At 45.8% G+C, this 19,539-nt stretch overlaps 1 protein-coding gene across 1 annotated transcript in view; it reads left to right on the top strand.

The window, feature by feature from the left end:
- Positions 1 to 19,539, top strand: part of PKNOX2 (PBX/knotted 1 homeobox 2) — a 291,449-nt gene that overhangs the window by 32,380 nt on the left and 239,530 nt on the right. The gene's annotated exons all lie outside the window — the stretch shown is intronic.

Here is a 19,539-nt window from a genome sequence, read left to right as displayed (position 1 = left end):
CCTTGTATCAGTCTGCTCGGGCTGCCATCACAAAATACCTCATACCAGGGGCTTAAGGCAGTTTACTTTCTCACAGTTCTGGAAGATGCAAGTCCAAGATCAAGGTGCCAGGAGGGCTGGTTTCTGGTGAGGATTGCCTTCTGGCTCTGTCCTCACGTGGCCTCTCTGTGCTTGTGTGGCACGAGAGCACGCTGATGTCTCCCCCTCTTCTAAAGGACACCAGTCCTATCACATCAGGACTGCGCTCTCGTCCCTCAGCTCAGACCTCAGCCTGTCTCCCTGGGATCCTCTGTAATCCCACAATGCCTGTTCACGGCACAGGCTCAGTCGATGTGGAATGAATGAGTTTTTCAATTACTTGTGATGCTAGCAGGAGCTTTAGAAACATAGAACATTCAGTGTGATCTAGTTTAGGTGCCTGACAGGTGGATCCTTGCTAGTTGGTGACAGAAGGAGCACCGATGTCAGGTTTGCCATGTTCTCTTCTTCTAGATCCAGCGCTCTTTTCACCTGGAGAGGGAGTTGTCAGATCTCTGCATAAAACTGGTGGTTCTTTTTCAATCCTTGCCTGAATTTCCTTACAAAGAAAAGGTCTTTGGTCTTTCATTGACAAGCAGCAATCTCCCTCACTTTGTCTCTTCTGGCCACAAGGCAGGTTTCCTTGTCCTCAAGAGCTGCTGAGGCACTTGAAATGTCCCTCTGCCCCCTTCTGTCTGCCCCTCTAACCCCTCTGTCTGTCCCTCTGCCCCTTCTCTTGAAATGTCCCTCTGCCCCCTTCTGTCTGCCCCTCTGCCCCCTCTGTCTGCCCCTCTGCCCCCTCTGTCTGTCCCTCTTCCCCCTCTGTCTGTCCCTCTGCCCCCTCAGTCTGGGTCAGGCAGCAGAACCTGGTCTGGTGGCGGGGCTCCCTCACCACAGGCTCTGACTCTGAGACCACAGCCCAGGTCTGTGGTCCTTGCACTCCTGCTTCTCTGCTAATGGATTTTGTTAACTGTCATTTGCTTATGCAAATCTACCTCGTTCAGCATTAAAATGAACCCAATTATAAAGTAAAATTTCATGATTAAACCACTTAATGAGGGACATTAAGCGACCAGAAAGGACTGATTCGTAAAAATTTCAGTCATAATTACAAACTATTTCTGAAATGTGACTAAGTTCTAGGTTTTGCTTTAAACAAACATATACTTGCACATTTTTATGTACGTGCTGCACAGACACATGCACATACTCTCACACCTGGTTTCCATCTTCTCACTGTGGGACTTGTTCTTGCTCCGTCTCTGGGTCTAAATTTTCCCCAAATAGAGGAAATTCCACCAGCCATCAGATCATGTCTGCAAAGTTCTTGGAAACCTTCCAAAAGAAATGGCCACTGGGCCGAGGAAGCTGGGCGGGTAGGAAAACAGAAGAAGGTGTAATGGTTTTAATAAAGTCTCTTTGCCATCTTGGTGATTGATTGATATATTTTGGCATTTGCTTCCCAGCTCGGCTGTAATCAATAGCAGTTACCGACTGAGGAGCAGGAAAGGGTGGGGCTGTGGGATGGGGCCATATCGATCGGTCTTACAGGAAAGAGCCCGGTGACTGCAGTGCTGTGGCCACCAGAACCCGGACCTCTCTGTCCCAGAGGTTGCCCTTCTTGACACCCACCCAGGCAAGGGGGTGGAGTCCAGAAACTTGGACGTGGACGAGGAGAGATGGCATCCACCTAAAAAATTACCCTCTGGTGCTTGAAGGGGACCAGTCACACGCACTTCCCTCATCACTTCCACAATTAGAGGGTGGGAACCCCAGTCTCCTGGGCTGGTGCAGGGACAGGATGAAAAGGATCTTTAAGGGCAATGGGGTGATGGTATGTTTATGGTTCCAGGCTACATCGATATCCAGGAATGAAGCCAACTTGCTTGGCAGCCTATTGCAAGGTCTGGCAGTATAATGTAGAGGTGACTTTAGCATAGACTGTGGAGCCAGATGCCTGGGTTCAAAGCCCAGAGCTGCCATTCAGTGTGTGACATTGGACAGGTCAGTTAACCCTGCTGTGCCCTGTTCCCCATCAGTAAAATGCAGATGATAACAGTACCTATTGCCTAGGCTTGCTGTGATAGCTATGAGAGTTAATCTGTGTAAAAAACTTGGCACTGTTCTGGCATATAGTAAATGCTATCTGCATGTTGTTATTATTACCTGATGGTGGCGGATTCCTGGGCTGGCATCCATGATTTATGGGTGGAAACGAAGGGTACAGTTTCTCTAATCAAAAGGGTCATCACAGCGTCTGCCTTCTGCTGTTGAGCACACAGGGCTCAGGACCCAGCATCTGTTAAATAATTCTCATAGTACATCAGCCCATTAGCTACAGGATTTCTCAACCCTTTTTAGATTAATTTTTTTCTAAAAGCTTTGAAAAAGCAAAACCCAGGTTTAGATGTGCGAGACAGTTTCAACCGATGTGACAGTTTCTGTGTGTGAATGTGAACTCAGTGTTGATACTTCAGCTGTGTAGCCAGTACTGTGCAGCGTCATGGAAAGCAGCCTTTGTATAATGGACATTCCCTGTCTTTAACAATGCACTCAAAACAGAAAATGATTTCTCTAAAAAAAGAAAACAAATACTTGCCATTAAACATTGTTGTTGAAAACTTATTTATTTTTGAAGTATAGTTGTTGTTTTTTTCATCATGGGTGCATTTTTCATTTTGAGAAATTTATTCGAGCATGTGAAGTGACTTGGGGCTCATTTTCTTTCCAGCTGTGGAACTGGATGCCACGGCCAGCAGAAGTTGGAGATTGGCAAGCAGGTAGTAAGGAGCCCAGGTTGGGGGTTCCATTACAGACTCCTGAAAGGCTAGAACTAGAAGGGGCCCTAGAGGTCCTCTGGTTCATCTCCATGTTAAAGATGAGCCCAGAGAGGGGTGATGACTTTCATAGTCTGAACTAGAACCCAGGTCTCCTGATTTCAAACCCAGTGCTGGTCCACATACAATGAGCTTGTTGCTGGCGCCCTCCCAGCTATTCGTCAGGCTCTTTCCCCTTTTCAGATCTCCCTCTGTTCTCAGGTTTGTATATGAGGCTAAGTTATTATTTGACAAGTCAGTTTAAGTCACACAGATGCCCTGAGTACCTATTGGTGGTAAGCATGGCATTGGGTTTAGGTTACAAAAATAAGATGTGGACCCTACCAAGGAGATTGTAGTAGGTGGTATTGTGCCCAATGACTTGCTACCTTTGCCTGTGAAACCATTATGCTTATCTGTGCCATTGACATCAGGCTTGATCATGTGACTTGCTTTGGCCAATAAAATTTGAGCAGAAGCTTTCAGGGACATTTTGTGGCCCCACCCACATTTTCTCTTTCTGTGTGCCAGGAGAGTGGCATGTCCAGAGGAGTATGCCTCTAGCTGGGTCCCACTCGAAGAGAGGACACTGAGGTGAACCAGAGCCCCAACCGGTGTGTAGCACGATGAGAGAGAAATCTTGTGAGTGAGCGACTGAGATCTCTGGTTATTTATCCTGTAGGTTACTACCCTAAGCTGATGGCTGTAGGAAGGTCACAGGGTAGTTGGAGAGATGGGTTATTTCTAGCTGAAATAGAGTGATGGATGCTTTGTTAGATGTATATACAGAAGATTCAGGAGCAGGCCAAAAGAGGGAAAAAGGACTCTCTGAGGAAGAGGCCTCAGGAAAATCTTCCTAGAAGAGGCAATAGCTTAGAAGAATTTTAAATATGTTTTTATTGATTTTTAGAGAGAGAAGAAGAGAGAGGGAGAGAGAGATAGAGACATCATCAGCTGCCTCCAGCACACCCCCTACTGGGGATTTGAGCCCACCACTGGGCATGTGCCCTGACCAGGAATCAAACTGGGCGACCTCTTGGTGCATGGGTCAAGGGTTGACACTCAACCACTGAGCCACAGCGGCTGGGCATTAGAAGAGTTTTAGAGGTTGAAGGGAAGTTCAGCATGTTGGGGAGGTTTGTTTATTGAGGTATTCTAGTCAGGGAGACCAGCAAGCACAGACACGACATATCAAGATATGTTTGAGAATTGCCTGTCACATCCACAAGTGTAGTCCAGGATCAGGGTTCTCAGTCTTTGAAAGTTTTTGACTTCCAGCCACTCTGTCAGATCCCCAAGGGGTATGTGTAGACACAAAATAAATGCATCATTTATTTTGGTCAGAGCTTTGGTCCCAAATCATCATCTGATCCCATATCCTGAGGAGCTAAGCTGGGCTGTGTGTGAGCCACAGGGACCCCTTTTTAAGAGTTTAATTTTTATTTTAATCAAAGAATACATAAACATAGTTTGGAAATCAGCAGTTGCCTTGCCCCTTCCCAAGTCCTATTCTCCAAGGCAGTCACCCTCAACTCTTATAGTTCATTTCTCTTGTGTATATTGCCATGTTTTTAAATAATATGCTTACACTATTTCTTGATTTACTAATTTAATAAATTATATATTGACTTTCTACCATGGTAGATGAGAACTTAGTTCTCCCACACATAATATGCTTACACTATTTCTTGATTTACTAATTTAAATTATATATTGACTTTCTACCACGGTAGATGAGAACTTAGTTCTCCCACATCATCCTCCCCCAAATCCAACCCTGCACTTTCCGTTTTTTTATCTCTCCAACATAAATTTTCTTTTTTCTTAAATTGATTTTGGGGTTTATATACTAATGACTATGCAAATATTATTAATTCCCAAGTCAAATAGTGCACTGTGCTCATGTCTTCTGTTTAGTACAATCTTTTATTTATCCTGAAGTTAACAATTGCCTTCTTATTGATCTGGTATCAATAAAAATGTACTTATAATTAATTCTTAAAAAATGATTCAGCAACTCTACTCCATACTTGTCAATGCGGGGCTCCATACATTCAAGCCCATCTGTTCCATTTCTTTCCCCTACAGTTATCCCTCCAAGAACCTTCTGTTTTTCTGCTCTAACCTGGCACTGGAATACTGAAGAGCTGTCATCCTGAGGCTTCCCTGTACCATCATTTTGAATATTTCCTTTACTGACCACCTATGCTGCGTGCCCTATTTCCTCAATTCCCTATCTTCATTATTGGACTATCACCTAACTTTACTAAACCCCAGCCTCCAATAAGTTCTTAAGAATGAGTGCTTTGAGAAGTAATTTTCTTGGGTCACTGACTATCTGGAAATATATACTGTTCTAATATGTAACTGATACTTTATTTGGGTATAGAATTCTAGATTTAAAAATATTTTCTTTAAGAATTTAGAAGATATTTCTCTGCTATATTTTAGTATCTGATGTTGGCTTTGAAGAAGTTTGATATTGTTCTTATTCTTGTTTCTTTTACCTGTTTTCTTTCTCTTTAGAAGATTTTAGAAACTTCTATTTATCCTTCAAGATTTAAAATGTCATAATGATAATGATGGGCATTGGTATATATCTTTTTTCATTGTTTGTACTGGGCTAATCAGGAGACGAATGTCCTTTTTTTTCTCTCCTATTTATTTATTTTTCCTTTTGCTTCACCCATTGGAAAATTTCCTTAGTTTTATCTTCTAACCTTTATGAGTTTTTGAAAAAATTTAATTATATTTTTAATTTAAAAGAGGCCTTTTATTTAACTTTTTCATTTTCCATTGTAATCTCTTCTTTTTTTAATGAATGTAACCTTTCCTTTTATTTTTTTGAATTAGTGTTATTGCTCGTTTTGAACTTTTTTCCTTGCAAAATTTCTATCCACTCATATCTCCTTCGGAAAAAGATTATTTGCCCCCTTTTCATGTTTGAGGCTTTCTTTAAATATCTGATGATTCTTGACTGTTTATTCATATTTAAGAAAGGCACTAACAGCTTATTTTGGAAGCTTATTTGTAAGTGGCAGAGTTTGTTGACTTGTGGGCTTCACTGGGGTGATCAGATGGAACGTGGATCTTTTTATTGAGGGAGCTTCAGCTACCACTAACCAGAGTTCTCTCTGGGGCTGTTCAGTTCTTTAAAGAAGAATCTTCCAATTTGCTGGTTGGTAGTGCGGGGGAGTTGCTAGCAAGGCCAGAGAAAGGACTAAAGGGTCCCACAGGTCAGCATGCAGACCTCTCTTTGATTCTCTTCACCCTCCACCCTCCACCATACTTAGTGTTCTCCAGTCCAATATTATTCTTATTCAGTTTCTCCAAAGAAAATAATCTCTTGCTTCCTACAGGATAGAGGGGCGTGGCTGACTGGCTCTGTGGCGTGGGTGGGACCCCTTCTATAAACAGACTTCCCACCAGTGCCCCTGGTTAGCCAGTGCTGGGTGCCTCCGAGGGCTCACCTCGGGGCTCTGCAGAGTGGATCGACCCTCACACAGGCCCTTGGCTTGTGACTTCTTTCTGCTGAGCCATTTACCATTCTCCTCTCTTCATTCTAATAATAAAAAAAAAAATTGTGAAACTCTGTAATCACTGATTTCCCCCTCTCCCATTCTCCCCCCCCCCAAATATATTTGTATTGATTTCAGAGAGGAAGGGAGAGGGAGAGAGAGAGAGATAGAAACATCAACGATGAGAGAGAATCATTGATCGGCTGCCTTCTGCACATCCCACACTGGGGATCGAGCTGCAACCCAGGCATGTGCCCTGACTGGGAGTCTAACCGTGACTCCCGGCCATGCTGGCCAGGCCCCTCTACCATTCTTGTCTTTGGTTAATACCTTTGTAATTTCCAGAGGTTGGGCTGCTAAACCACAGGCCTTCCCAGTGTGATAGCCATTAATGTGAGAAGATGGATGGGCAACTGGGTGTCATTCTGGGTCTCACAGTTCCTCAGCTTCCCCTGTAAGCTCCTCTTCTTCATTGTCCCTTAAATACTGGTGTTCCTCAGCTTCTGCGCCCTGAGGACTCTTGTCCCTTTAGTGTAAGATGGAAACCAGGGGCAGGTCCAAGTCCGCTCATGTGCTGGCTTTGGTGCCTGGACTAGAGAGGAGGAAGCAGAGAACAAGAAGGCATGGCCACCCTTCACCGGCTGCTCAGTGGCCCTGGGCCGCATTTCCTTTGGTCCTACCTTGGTGCTTGTCTGGCCTGAAAATGCTTTTCCTTGACTCCGAATGGGAGGGGCTCCCAGACTGGCCCCATTACACCAGCCCCATGGGAGGGCAGAAATGTAGAGAGCACCTGTTTCCTGGTCCAGTTCTGTCACCCTAGGTCAGTGATGGCGATCCTATGACACGTGTGTCAGAGGTGACACGCGAACTCATTTTTTTGGTTGATTTTTCTTTGTTAAATGGCATTTAAATATATAAAATAAATATCAAAAATATAAGTCTTTGTTTTACTATGGTTGCAAATATCAAAAAATTTCTATATGTGACACGGCACCAGAGTTAAGTTAGGGTTTTTCAAAATGCTGACACGCCGAGCTCAAAAGGTTCGCCATCACTGCCCTAGGTGTTGGAATTCTATTTGTGAGCAAAGCAGGCTGGATCCTACCTGGACCTTATAATCTAGTCCTGGGAGATAACAACAGGAACAACAAAATAAAGCACTCCGCTCCCCATAGAGCCTGCTTTGTTTCTCCCTATCCATGTGCTTCTTAACCAACTGCTAAGCTCCCGTGTCTTAGGACTGCAATGGGAGGGGCGGGCAGCAGGGTGCTGTTGAGTAGGTGGCCAGTACACACGATGCCATTTCATGCCTCCAGGTTATTTTGCATGTCATTTCCATCTACATCGACTTCCATCCCTTGTCATTTTGGCAAATTTCACTTATTTTTTAAAACTGGTCATTAGCCCTTTCTCTGCAGTCTCCCCTGACCCACCCGCCCCGCTATATAATCCACAGCATCGGGGTAGGCGCTGCTTCAGGTGCTGAACTCATTTTTTTTGGTTGATTTTTCTTTGTTAAATGGCATTTAAATATATAAAATAAATATCAAAAATATAAGTCTTTGTTTTACTATGGTTGCAAATATCAAAAAATTTCTATATGTGACACGGCACCAGAGTTAAGTTAGGGTTTTTCAAAATGCTGGCACGCTGAGCTCAAAAGGTTCGCCATCACTGTCATAGGTGTTGGAATTCTATTTGTGAGCAAAGCAGGCTGGATCCTACCTGGACCTTATAATCTAGTCCTGGAAAGATAACAACAGGAACAACAAAATAAAGCACTCCACTCCCCATAGAGCCTGCTTTGTTTCTCCACCATCCATGTGCTTCTTAACCAGCTGCTAAGCTCTCGTGTTTTAGGACTGTAATGGGAGGGGTGGGCAGCAGGGAGCTGTTGAGTAGGTGGCCAGCACACACTATGCCATTTCATGCCTCCAGGTTATTTTGCACGTCATTTCCATCTACATTGACTTCCATCCCTTGTCATTTTGGCAAATTTCACTTATTTTTTAAAACTGGTCATTAGCCCTTTCTCTGCAGTCTCCCCTGACCCACCCGCCCCGCTATATAATCCACAGCATCGGGGTAGGCGCTGCTTCAGGTGCTGAAGGCACGATACAGGAGACCTGTGCTGGATGTGGGACACATACGTCATTTCCATCTACATTGACTTCCATCCCTTGTCATTTTGGCAAATTTCACTTATTTTTTAAAACTGGTCATTAGCCCTTTCTCTGCAGTCTCCCCTGACCCACCCGCCCCGCTATATAATCCACAGCATCGGGGTAGGCGCTGCTTCAGGTGCTGAAGGCACGATACAGGAGACCTGTGCTGGATGTGGGACACATGGAAATGGGTTGAATCCCCCCCCCCCCCCCCCCCCCACACACACACTTAGCTTTGGTCTTGGGCAAGTGGATTAACCTCATTGAGCCTCTATCTTCTCATCTTCGAGGAGAGGTTAATGAAATCTCCCAGGAAGCGCATGGCAGGGATAAGGGCTGCAAGGTGCTGAGCTGGAGCAGAGAACTAGTGCTGAAAGGCTGGTCCAGGGCCTTTCTCCTTTAAGGAGCTTCCAGTCTAAAGAGGGGAGAGTGACAACCACCTGGATACATCTGGCAATTTGTCATGAGTGCTGAGATAAGGGTAATGAACTACATGCCACCGATTCATGAATCAGACTCCTTGTCTCTCCACCAGACTGTGAGCTGCTTGAGGGCAGGGCCAACCCTTCTATCCTGTTGTTGCTGTGCCTGCACCACCATGCACAGTGCCTGGCACAAGTAGTTGCTCAATAAACATCTGAGCAAATAAAGTGGGAGTGACTCCTGCCTCTCCCTGATCATGATTGGATGGTTAGAGCCCTGCTCAGCATGGCCTCCTCCAGCCCCCCCAATTGTTCCTATCTCAGTGGAGGGAAAATGTGAGAACCTTCTCTCCTCACTAGAGGTGATTTTTTTGAAATATTATCAAAGTTTGGGACCTGAGAATCACTCATCCCTCTTGGATGATGGGGACACAAGGACACCGGGGATGTCTTGTCCAGTGTCTGTGAGAGTGGCCTCTCTTGTCCCCTCCTCTCTGTGCACAAGACATCTAGACCTTACCAGCCTAACCTCCTTTCCAAACGAGTCTGTCTCCAGAGAAGCAGAGGTTTTCTCTCTCTGGCCCTGACTTGAAATGAAACGACTTAGCCCTCAGACAGTTTTATGGTCCCTCGCCTTCCATTTCTCTTGCCGAGTTATCATGCCGGAGAGAGCCCAGCCCAGGCTCTGATTTATACAGCTCTCCAGGCCCCTGTTGGATCTGGAGTCTGGAACAATAAGACAGGGCTATCCATCACCCTCTGCTCAGATCTCCCTGGACTCATTGGCAAGGAGGGAGGGGTGGGTGGCGGAGAAGGCAGCCTCGGGGGTCCTGCCCAGAGAGCATTTGTCACATTGATCAAATGCGAGGCGGGAGTGGGGTGGGGAAGTGGAGGCTTTTTATCTCACCCCAAGTCTCCCCTGTGGCAGCAGGGACACAGAAGAGCGGGGACAGAAAGGGAATTAGAGCTCAGAAGGCTGATCCTGGCCAAGGATACCTCTTACCTGCTCCCAATCAGAATGCAGCAACCACTGGTCCAGCTGCGTTTGATCTCCCCAGGTCATCCATCCTGTTTGTGCATCATCACCCCTTAGCACCCAGCACAGCGCCTGGCACATAGTAGGCATGTGACAAAATCGATGTTTGTTGACTGACTAAGCCTCCCTTTCCTCCACACCCCAGATCTCAGGGTGGGGGTCATTCAGAGAACTCCTTACATGTATGCATGCTGCCTCTCTACTTGTGGGCATGTGTGTTCTACATTTTAACTTGCGATGAATGCTCACGTGTGCCTGCATGCTGCACACATGTCCACTGGAATCCACTTCCTGAGAGTCTGGGTTCTTAGAGTGGGTGACCCAAGGGAAACCCTGACTTTAGCTTCTGTGAGGCATTTGATCATCTACCCCTGGGGCTGGGAGAGGTGGCGCAGTGCCAGGAGGGAAGGGGTGTGCAAGCTCCCTCTAAATGGCCCTCTGTACTCACTGACTCCAGGTCGGCCAAAGCAGAAAGGGGGTCATCATCTATACACAATGAGTAGTGGTCCCTGCTCCCAGGAACTCCCTGGCGGGGGGCGGGGGGGGCACTTCCGATGAAACCAATTCTGTTGAGGACAGGCCCCGAGGTCTGAGAACAGCGACTCTCCGACTCTCCGCTACCTGTGCAGCGGGAAAGCTGCTGCTTTGTGCATGCCACTCTGGCAGCGAGCTAAGACCCTGGGGACAGCATTTTGGCTGTCAGGAAATTAGAGGCTTTGTTCAAAGCCAGGAAGAGAAAATCAATGCCCAAATCTGGGAGCTGAAGAAAAAGGAATTCAAGGGTTGCTGCATGGCTGTGGCTTTGTTGTGTCTTTCTGTTTTCGTGCTGCAGAAGTGATAACATGCGATGGCCTAAGCGTGGTATCTCCCAGCTCCTGGGAAGTTGGCTGACCTGAGGAGAAGTGAGGGGTGGCTAATAAGTCATTAGCAGTCCTTATCAAATTAGGATTATAATCCATCTCAACATGCAGAGGGAAATGTTTCAAATTATGTACTTTCTTAATTGCAACTCAAAGATTTGGCAGGAAATGATCATGAGAGATAACGTCTGGAAATTGATGGATTGCACAGATGTGTGTCTATAAGCTTCCAAAACTCTAATAGCTGGAGAATCCATCCACACACACACACGCGCGCGCATATGCTCACACAGATATTGTACGTACAAACATCCCGCTGTACATATCGATTCAGGATACTACCCAGATACATACAACACACACACACACACACACACACACACACACACACACACACACACACAAACACACAGTTAAGTCTGTGCACAGTAAATCAAACCATTGACTTAAGCAATTCAGATAGGCTGAGGTTGCTACCAAATGCTGAGACACTGGGAAGGACAAGGTAAGACTTAGCCCTTTGCCTGTAAGAAGTTCAAAAGCTGCTCAGGGAGCGAACGCATTCATACCTGAAATAGAAGCGCATGTACAGAGCCGCATTCACATGCATATACTACAGCGGAGACGTGAACGCACAGTTCAGAAGGATGCAGGACATGGGTGTCCTGAATTAAGTAGACTTTCTGGAGAGGGAGAGTTTTCACCGGAGTGTGAATATTCCTCTGTGCACTGTGATGGCAGCCAGTGGGGATGATGGCAGGCGAAGACGTGCTGTGTCTGTCTGTTGAGAAACCTGCACAGAGCATCGACACTGTGTTCTGTGTTCGTAGAACTTCCAGGGAGTGTGGGACTGCTTTGGTGAGAGAATCCAGGCCAACTACTATTTGCTGTATTAAAACAGAAGAGATTTGAAGCTCACCTCATCCTTGTCCCTTCTCAGCCTCAGCTTCTCTACCTGTAGAATGGGAGTGGGATCTGCAGGCCAAGTTAGACTTTTCTAGATCTCTCTTGGTCCCTGTAAACCTGTAAGATCTCTGTGATTCAGGAATTGTAATTTATTCATCCTTAGAGCCTAAGGGCCTAGCATGTGCCTGCCAGCCTAGATGCTGAATGGGAACCAACACTGGGACATTTTTAGAGGCTATTGGTGTATATGTGTGAATGGGTGAACTAGTGAATGAATGAGGGATAGAGGAAGGGAGTGTTCGTACTTTACAGAGAAGCTGTGCAGAAAGAGGTTTAGAGTGTGGGTTCTGGAGGCAGGGCACCCAAGTCTACACCTGGTGACAAGTTACTCCCTTTTCTGAGCCTCACTGGGGATGCATGTTGAGCACTTAGCAAATAATCAATACATATTAGCAATTATTGTTGTTGACCCTCTGTTTTGTTCTCCCTTGCTAAGCCAACCAGGCTGGACAAGTTGGGTATCTTGCTCCCTTATTTGGTCACTCTTCCTCCCCATCCCCTAAACATGATAGGACAGGACCCACTTCCTCTTTCCCAGAGTTGTTGCTTGATCCTCCAAGCCCTGCTCTGGCTGCTGTAGGTCCCAGCCACCAGAATGAAGTTGGGAGACCAGCCATGCAAAATCCTCAGCTCAGGAGGGCTCATGCAGCATCAGAGGCAACTAATGTGGATAGGGCTCATCCCTGCAGACAGGGAAGAGATGGTCCATGGGAGGAGCAGAAGGATTCAGGGCAGTTCTGTGAGAGATGGTGATGCTGAGGGTTGCCAGAGAATGTGAATAGGGCCAAGGGAGAGCACAGTGACAGCAGGGGTGACAATTGTGATTGTGATGAGGGGTTTGAAAGGAGATGGAGGACTAGGGGTTCAGGGATGGATGCTCTAGTAGAGGTGGGAGAAGAGGTCTTTGTGTTGGGGAAAGTAGAAGTTTCAAAACCTCATGTAACTCTGAGGGTGGAGGAGGAGAATTGAGCAACCCTGCGCCCTGAGGGAGGGGCACTGAGTGTACTACTGGCCTCCGCACCACCCTCAGCTGGTCATGGGTGGCGGAGGCGCCAAGCAGAGTAGGCTGAGGAGCTGGGGAGCCAGTGACACAGGATAAACGATAAATGTTTCAGCATGCACACAGAGTTTATACTAGGGCAAGAACAGAGCCCAGAAGAGAGGTTTTGATAAAAATCGAATGCAAGTTGCATAGTCATTTTAAATTTTCTAGTAGCCGCATTAAAAGGTAAAAGAAACAGTGAAAAAAACTTAATAGCCCATTTTTATCTAATTCAGTGTAAGCAGAATATTATCATTTCAATATCTAATAGACAGGGGTAGGCAAAAGTAGGTTTATAGTTGCATTGTGATGTTCTTTTGAGTTAACGAAGCTATTGTAATAATCATAACCTGTATATCTTTTTTCATACGAAAAACTATAAACTATAAACCTATGTTTGCCCACCCCTGTATATAAAATAATTATTAATGAAAAATTTTGTATTCTTTTTTAAATAAGAAGTCTTCCAAATCCATTGTGGACATTACACTTGCAACACATCTCAGTTTGGTCCAGCTGCGTTTCAAGTTCTCAGTGGCTCCCTGTGCCTAGTGGCTGCTGTGTCGGACAGCACCGGTTTCTATCTTCCTTTCTTTAAATTGCATGGCCAAACTCTTGGGATGCCATTTCCCCTGGTGGCACTTTTTGGAAACCATCGTAGCATTTTATAGTCTAAATGCTCTGTCTCTCAGTATCCCTCTTTCTCAGCCCTTTCAAACTGGCTGTGATGCTGCCACCCCTTGCCAGGGCCTAGGAAGAACTGCAGACTCAACCAGAGTTCTTCTCCTTTATTTTCTGCAGTTCACGGGCCTCTCATCTGGAGGCAGGGCAGTGCTCTTGAGAGCGTGCGCGAGCGTGTGTGCGTGCTTGCGTGCATGTGTGTGTGTATTGCATACATGCATGTGTGTGTTGCATGCCTATCTGCGTGTGCGTGTGTGTGTGTGTGTGTGTGTGTGTGTGTGTGTATTGGGGGGGTTGAAGGAAGTAAGGCATGGTGGAGGGACAGTGATTGAAGAAACTTTCCATATGTACATCAGTACCATAAGAAAGACAGGCTTTTTTAATGGTTTGGGGGACTGTATTCCTCCTATATTAGAGAAGCTGGTTAGAGATACTGTATGACCCAATTGATCGACTGTCATGTGCCCAGAGGACAGGTTGCATCCACCATGCTTCAGAGGGTGGGAGTGGAATAGGGGAGCAGAGACGCTTTCTCAGGGTGAAAAATGAATCAGAGGTGGACAAGGGCCTGGACACCTGACTCCAGCTCAGAGCAGAATCCTGGAGCCCCAGCTTTTGGAGGATTTACAGTGTCTGTGTTTTCACACTGTGCAGTCCCTCACCCTGTCTGCCAGGGGTGTGCCTTTATGAATTTAATCAGAAACAGTCTTCTTCACATGTCCCCAGCTTCCCCAGCACCACAGCCCCACCTGGTTCCGGGGTCAGGAAGGAGGCCTGAGGTAGAGGATTGCATTCCCGCCCCTTTCTCCATTCTGTGCTCCCACGCTCTGCTTCCAGGCTGCAGCGCCTGTCACAGCATCCTCAGTAAGCACTGTCTCCTCCTCAGGCCAATTAAACAAGTGCCTTATTAAAGGCGCAGACAAGTGCTGTGGAAGCCTCAGGTAAGGGCTGCTAAATCCAATGGCTCCATTTATTAGCGAGCCTCCCGTGTGCCAGGGACGGTGCTGAGATCTGTGCCTTCGTCATTGGATCTAATCCCCACAAGCTCAGGAGCTGGAAACTGTTATCATCCTCATTTCACAAGGGCAGAAACTGAGACTTGGAGAGTGTCGGTATCTTTCTGTGTCAGGGTGAAAATTTGAGCCAGATCCATGTGAGGCCAAAGCTGGGGAAGCCAGGGAAGTTTTGAAAAGAACCGATTTTTGAGCTAAGTCTTAACAGCAGACATAACTGGAGAAGATAGGGAAAGGGGACTGAGAAGTCCAGGCTGAAGGAATGGCACCAGCAAGGGCAGGAGGGTTGAACTACATGGGGTAACAGGCATACTGAGCTCTGGGGGTGGCCAGAATGGAAGTGCCCAGACCGCTCAATTGCAGCGGCTTTGACAAAATAAATAAAATTTATTTTTTAGAGCAGTTTTTGGTTCACAGAAAATTGAGCAGAAAGTGTGGAGATTCCCATATTGCCTCCTCCACTGTCAACATCCCCACCAGAGTGATACCAGTATACTTGTTATAATTGGTGAATCTACATTGACACATCTACATTAGTCCATAGTTTACATTAGGGCTCACTCTTGGTGGTGTACATTCTGTGGGTTTGGACAAATGTATAATGGTGTGGATCTATCATTACAGAATCATGTGGAGTATTTTCACTGCCCTAAAATCCTCTGTGCTTTGACTATTCATTTCTCCCTCTACCCTCTACCCCCTGACAACATGGATCTTTCTATCACCTCCATAGTTGTGCCTTTTCTATAATGTCATATAGTTGGAATCATGCAATATGTAGACTTTTCATTGGCTTCTTTTGATAGTAATATGCATATAAGTTTCCTCCATGTGTTCCGTGGCTCGGTAGCTCATTTCTTTTTAGTGCTGGATAATATTTCATGATCTGGATGGACCACAGTTTAATTATCTGTTCACCCACTGAAGGATATTTGGGTTTCTTCCAAATGTTGGCAGTTATAAACAGAGCTGCATCTGTGTGCAGGTTTTTGTGGGGACACAACTTTTCAACTCATTTGGGCAAATACCAAGGAGCGTAATTGCTGGATCATATGGTTAGAGTTTGTTTGGTTTTATAAGAAACCAAAGTGGCTGTACCACGTTGCGTTCCCACCAACAGTGAATGAGAGTTCCTGTTGCTCCACATCTTCACCAGCATTTGGTTTTGTCAGGGTTTTGGATTTCATTCATTCTAACAAGTATGTAAATGGTATCTCATTTTAATGTATATTTCCCTAGTGACAATATGATATGGAGCATCTTTTCATATACTATTTGCCATTTTCTTTGGTGAAGTGTCTATTCAGATTTCTGCTCATTTTTTAATTGGGTTGTTCATTTTCTTATTGTCAAGTTTTAAGAGTTCTTTGTATATTTTGCAAATATTTTTCCCCAGTCTGTGGCTTATCTTCTCATTCCCTTCACAGCTTTTAAAATACTGATATCCCAGGCCCTTCTCCAGAGCCACTTTCTCTAGGGGTGGAACCAGAAACCCTGAACTATAAAGATTCTCATTCAGGAAGTCCAAGGGCCAGGCATGGGAGCCTCTGGAAGGTAGAGCTGGGGAGGTATCAGCAGGAATAGAGATTAGCCCGAAAGGTAGTTCAGGGCCAGGTGAGGAGGAGGTATTGAATGCCGTGCTAAGGAAGGTGGCATGCAAGGCCCTCCTTTTTATTATAAGGTTCAATAAACATCTTAGGCTAGATCTTATAGGCAATGGAAAGGCACTGAGGATTCTGAGGGGGAAACCAAGGCATAATTCAACCTTTGTTTGAGGAAGAACATTCTGGTGATAGTGTATAGGAAGTATTGAGGATATTGGAGACATTAGACCAGTTAAGAAATCATCAAAATATTCCTGCTGACTGGTGATAGTCCTTCAACAAGGACTGGACAGTGATGGAGAAATAAGTTCCACTCAGTTCAACACAACAAGTATTTCTTTAATATGTTTTCTGGACTGAGCACAGTGCCAGGTTTTAAGGACCCTGGGCTGAAATAAAATATTGTCCCTCATCCTCAAGGAACTCACAATCTATCAAGATTCATAAAAAATAATTAAGTTGAGAAAAAGGGAACTGGTAATTAATTAGATAGTGTCCCCTGCAAATTCACATGTTGAATTTGACTGTGACTGTATTTAGATATAGGGGCTTCAGGGGATAAAGTTAAATAAAGTCATAAGGGTAGGGCCTTAATTCAATAGATTGGTGCCTTTATAAGAAAAGGAAGAGACACCAGAGGAAAGTGTCTGGTTCACAGAAGAGGAAGGCCACATGAGGACACAGCAAGAAGGTGCCATCTGTAAAACAGGAAGAGAGGTCTCTAGAAATCAATTTTGCTAGCGCCTTGATCTTGGACTTCCAAGCTCCAGAACTGTGAGAAAATAAATGTCTGTTGTTTAGGCCACCTAGTCTGTGATATTTTGTTACGGCTGCTGGAGCAGACTAATACAAGTCTTAAATTTTTATTTGTGGGGTGACGTGGACAGTATTAGCCAGGCCATTGTTTGTACATGTCTAGAGCTCAGAGGAGACAACCTGGGCTGGTATGGGCTGCTTACACTAAAGACAAATCAAGTGCAGATAAAGTGAGAAAGCGGCCCAGAACTAAGCCTTAGAAATACCAACATTTAAGAGCGATGGCTAGGATTGGTAGGAACTGCTGCTTGGTTTTCATGTTGATGTGTCGGTGACTTATGTGACATGTGGCCCTTCTCCATCCTCTTCTTCATTCTCAGAAGTATGATGGGGAGAGATTATAGGGTATCTGAAGTGAATTCTAGGCTCACTGACAGAGCCATTTAGGTATGGAACTCATGGAGTTTGACATATTGTGAATTCATTTGTTCATTGATTATTTGCTAGCTTGTTTTAACAGTTGGATTCTTGCATTATTATTATTAAAGGTTTTATGTATTGGTGCTTTGTCTTCTTCTATTAGAATGAAAGCTCCTTGCGGTCAGGAGCTGAGTTTGAACACCTTTGCTTCTGCTCTTTATCCCTAGCACGAGCACACAGTATTTTAGATGATCATTTTTTTAAGCTTTTGCAAATTACAAAATAGTCAAAACAAGATACACTTTAAGAAATTTCTATGTGCATTTTAAAGCACTAAAAGGGTATTAGTAGAAATCACAGTGTTTTAAAGACTCCAAAATTTAACAGCTCATGGCAGTGGATCTCCTGATTCAAGAAAGATTTGGACACCAAACTAGATTTCAGAAAATGAGGGGTGTGAACAGTGGGAATCAGTGATGCATGGCTGTTGCCTGCAATACTATTTATGGCTCCCTGACACCTCTCTGATGGGGTTAAGTATTTACATTCAGCCCTGATTCTCCCCTCTGACTCTGTAGGCTACAGCCACCCTCTGGGAGCCCTGGGAAAGAGAGAATACCCTCTCTGCAGGGGTCCCAGGCAGGGGCAAATGGATCTTCCCTCCCCCTCTTGCCTCTGAAGAGGTCTTGCCTCTGGGAGTTTATGGCAGCCTGACCTCCAGCCTTTGGTTTGGAGAATCTGGCTGCTTCTGAACTACATAAAAAGGGCAAGTGCATTCATTATTATTATATTATTATACAATGTATAATATATAATAGCGATTATGCTGTCAGGAGCCAGAGTCTCTGACCACAGATCAGAGGCTGGGGTGACATAAATCCACCTAGTTAAGTCTTTGGAGATTCTATGTGAAGGTGAGAGGATCCAACTTCGTCTATAATGGAGAGTCTCAGCAAAGAGTTTCTTCTGCAAGCACCTTTGGAGTTTAAATTTGGGGGGACTGGGAGGACCTGGACAAACAGTATTTAGTATCTGGGATGTGATGCAAAAAAGGTCATAGTTGCCTCCTCTGAGCCATAAAATGCTAATGGCTCAACCCTGCTGGTGGTGATGGGGGCAGATGAGGAGCCGCCCAGAGGCCTGGGAAGAGGGAAGGGGCAGCCTTCAACTTCTGGGGTCAGATTCTTCACTGAAAACCTGGCCAGCTTGGGTTTCACTTTCTGCTTCCCTGCTTACATCGGTGTCTTTGTCTAGGCTTTATTCAGGCCCCCTGCCTGGTCTGAGGTCAGAGGATCAATGGCTGCCTGACTGTGGCTGGAATGGCTCCTCTAAGGGGAGGGAGCCCAGAGCACATTTCAAGGAGGCAGAAAGGGTCTTCTAGTCCCTTTATGCTGACGGCCACGTGCTGAGTTGTGAAGCGAGCAAGCCAGCATCTGTAGGTGCTGGGTGCCTGCACCAACACTTAGTAGGACTGTAATCTTTTGGAATGAAAGAAGGCACATGCTTGCACTGGTTTTCCTCTTGGAAGGCACTTATATTAACGTCCTCCCCAGAGTAGATGAAGCCACCCCAGCAGGCCCAGGCTGAAACAGCCCAGCTGGTCTCCCTCGGCAGCCCAACCCCCAAAACCTGGGACTTTTTAGGATGAAAACAGCGGTGCTCCGAACAGGCTTGTTTGGTATTTGCAAAGAGGTGATTTACTGATAAAGCCTCTGTACCCTTTTAGCTCTTCCTCTGCCCCGCCCCATCACACAGTGTCCCCCTCTGGGAACCAAACGTCCTGGGAAGCCCGCAGCAAAGAAAGGTCTTAAGAATTGGAATAACTCGCCGGAGTTTCATCTGAACACCTTTTCTGGGGCTAGGATAACGAAAATTATTCAAATACGGTCATAAAAATGAGGCCAGCCTGGCAGGGATAGGGTAGGTGGGGGTGGGTGGGCGGAGTGAAGGTAGAGGTAAGGATTTCTTGCCAGTTTTGAGTTTTGTAATTTCTGAGTTTTCTTGGGGTCCGCCTCTCTGTCCGCTCAGTACAGGATGTCTTAGAACTCTTCCTGAGGAGGACTTGGCATGGGGGCAGGGGCAGTGTTCCTGAGGTTCTGGGGGTCCTCTGCGTTCCCACGTCCGAGGCAGCCCCACCGCCTGAGGCTTTCTGTCCCGCGCTGTGTTGCGCCTGCCCGCAGGAGCAGGCCCGCGCCGGGCGTCTCGGAAAAGCTCCAGCAGAG

Source organism: Myotis brandtii, unplaced genomic scaffold (assembly GCF_000412655.1).
Source record: "Myotis brandtii unplaced genomic scaffold, ASM41265v1 scaffold325, whole genome shotgun sequence".
NCBI lineage: Eukaryota > Metazoa > Chordata > Mammalia > Chiroptera > Vespertilionidae > Myotis > Myotis brandtii.
The sequence above is the reverse complement of the archived record's forward strand: the minus strand, read 5'-3'. Positions and strand labels throughout refer to the sequence as shown.